Here is a 3157-nt window from a genome sequence, read left to right on the forward strand (position 1 = left end):
CTTAATTGTGGGATCCAGCACCCACAGCCAGCACATCAACAGCTGGTGGGATTTCTTAAGGAAATGTCGTGCACAGTACTGGATGAACCTTTTTCAAAAACTGAAGAATACATATTACTTTACTGGTGACTTCTTGGATAAGCAGCCAATTCTGCTCACCTGTTTAAATATCACTGAGGTATGTTTGAATGTAAAAGATAAATACTATATGATACATGCTTTTAAATATGGAGTATGTACTTTAAGAACTTGTTTATTTTCTTGTCTTTCAGGAACAACTCTAAAAAGTGGTTCACTTATGGAACATCATTTGTAAGATTAGAGATGCAATTGCTCCAAGTGGCCGGCCCTACATTATGTATACCTGGGGTGTCAAGCTCCAATCCTTGAGGGCATGTCCTGAAACTTTTAGAGGTTTCCTTGGTCCCACACACCTGAATCAAATGGCACAATTAGCTCCTCAGTATGCAGTCAAGTTTTTCAGGGTCCTGGTAATTACCTGATTATTTGACTCAGGCATGTTGGACCAGGGACATATCTAAAAGTTGCAGGACACCGGCTCTTGAGGACTGGACTTTGACACCTGTGAACCCTTCCACGGCGTTTTGGTGAACAAGATAATCTCAAACAGGTTCCTAAGCAAGCGGCAGAAACTTGCACAGTCCAACGTCTTCAGAGGACCATTCACATGTTATGAGACAGTTCGAACTATCATACCTTCTGATGACGGAAAACTTTCTTCATGCACCGTCCACACATGATGAAACCATTGAGTTATGCTTATTTTTAAGAGCTTGTATGCACACAAACCTGTGACACGTGTGACATTTTCTTGTAAAAAAGAGTTTGTGGAGCAAATGACCTTGTGAGCCTGTCCAGAATGAACCTGTCACTTTCCGACACAGTCAGAAATAGGCAGCTGCAGACCCCACAACCAATAAAGGAAAAGCAGTCAAAGAAATACAGATGGAGGAATAAAAAACAGACCTCTGTTTTCACTGACTCCCATGTACTTAAATGTTTCATCATGATGTACATAATTTTTTGAATTTTGGTAACAGGTTTTATATTTTGTGTGATTCTTGTTGTGTGTGACAGCAAATATACACTACTAAATATATTAGGACAATAACAAGAAATTTAACTTCACATTTGCCTTGTAATCTGTCATGTAGGAAAAAAAATTTAAATGACATGTTCTGTAAACCCCACCACTGCTCCTCATATTCAAGACATAATTTTTATATTTATAACAGCAAGACTCTTATAGTTCTCTGTTACTGAACACTGAGACCCAAGTTATGTACTGTTTGACAATGATGATATGGTCAAATGAGATGAAAAATAAAGTGCCTATGCTTATGTGTAACATGAAAACTTTTAATGAATCTTTGGTAAAAACCCATTACAAAATAAAGTGCAATGGTTTGTGATCAAACCAACTCGTTCTTTCCTTAGAAACATAACATTATATTGCAATGTTACATCAACTCACAAAAGAACATTCATTAAAAGTACCTTTAACAAGTGCTCTGAAAGATCCTTTTGAAAGGAATTTCTCTACCTCCAGAAGATGACCAAACTAGAACATGATCTATGAGTATTAAAAAGATGAATACATGGATCTCAAAATTGAACATGAGAAAATCCTTTTACATATGACAAAAGTCGTTGTTAGAAATCTGGGCACTATTGCGCTCAAAGCATTTATCTATTTTACAATCAATTTTAAAGAATATAAAAGAAAAATAATGCCCTATGGAAAGAAAAGTAAGTACAGTTTAAACACATGCTTTAAAATTTTTTACATTAAAAAAGCTTAATAGCAACAGCAATAATTTCACTTCAAAAAATTGTATTTCACAATGTTGTTGGAGTAATCTTTTTAATCAGTATTTTTGCTCTATATCTTTGTCAACAAAAACAAAAGCTAACTGACTCTATTGTGGCTCACTTCCATATGTTCTTGAAAACATATTGAAAACACATTTTGAGTCAAATGGTAAGCTTTCTTTTTAAATATATTACATAGTGATATTACCTGAAACCAAAAACATTTTAGATCAAATTGGACTTTTTCTATGAAGATTTGCATGTAAAGAGTTTTTCAAGCCACGTCTGTTGAAGGACATCTCTTTCACCTTTTCCTTGGAACTCGAAGCAAAATCTCTGGGTGGCAATTCTGTCAGCATAGGTGGGAATATAGATGGCAAAGCTCTCATCCATGCTTGCTATAGCTGATATGTCAGTCTACAAGCACTATGAAATTATGGTTAATATAAAAACCGTAAAAAACTAAAAAGACTCTTTTAAGCACATAATTATTAATCTTTACAGAAGAATTTATGATTAAATGCATGACATGTTTTTAAAAATATTAAGCTGGTTATCCTTATCTCTATCTCATTAACATCCATGTAGAACATTTGCAGTCACAGGCCCTGTTTACAGAGTACTTAAACGGTGTAATTCCCATGCCGCACCACTAGTAGCGCTGTGGTTTTTGAAGCTCCGCGTCAAATTGCCCAGAAGAAGAAAACAGCGGCTGGCGGAGGACTGTTTCGGCTGCAAACTGTTGTAAATAAACCCACAGCTATAGCTGAAAGCCCCCCCTAAGCAACAGTTAAACCTTGTAGTGTGTAAATGGAGAGTACAAAGGCAACGCAAACCTGTTTTCACCGTGTAAACAGAGCCAGAGACTGTACTACAGTAATGCAAGTGTATCTAAAGCAGAGTTGTTAACTATAAATAACTGCCGAATTGGTCAAATTTCAAGTAGAGGACTTGCTGTATATTTATGACTTACCTTGTCACTCCTCAGTGCAGAAATACATTCCTCCGACAAATGACGACTTCTTAAAAAGTAATAAAAGGCGCCCCTCCGTCTCTCCTCTTCTCCATGACACTCAAATATCCCGCGAGCTGATGCCGGGTTATGTTGCGTTGTTATGAGACGAAAATGATGTCGTTTAAGCAAGATAAGTCTCTCATTAAAACAAGAAACTTTGCCGTTAAAGGGAGAAAGTTATAGGAAGTTGCCTTGTCAGCCGTCTGTGCGGCATGTTTCCAGTGTCCTCCACAGATGGATCTCATGGCTGATCCAAGGTCGGTGGTGTGGGCGTGAACCCGATAGGGGGCGTGTTCAATTTGCATATTT

General features: G+C 37.2%; 1 long non-coding RNA gene across 1 annotated transcript; it reads right to left on the reverse strand.

Annotated features, from left to right (window-relative positions):
- Positions 1–1866: 1866 nt before the first annotated feature.
- Positions 1867–2576, reverse strand: LOC118560829. The gene is made up of 2 exons (XR_004929618.1): positions 2484–2576; positions 1867–2250 (listed from the first exon to the last, which is right to left on the reverse strand). It is a non-coding gene; the product is annotated as an uncharacterized LOC118560829 (long non-coding RNA).
- Positions 2577–3157: the final 581 nt, after the last annotated feature.

The sequence above is a fragment of the Fundulus heteroclitus genome, unplaced genomic scaffold, assembly GCF_011125445.2.
Source record: "Fundulus heteroclitus isolate FHET01 unplaced genomic scaffold, MU-UCD_Fhet_4.1 scaffold_49, whole genome shotgun sequence".
Classification (NCBI taxonomy): Eukaryota; Metazoa; Chordata; class Actinopteri; order Cyprinodontiformes; family Fundulidae; genus Fundulus; species Fundulus heteroclitus.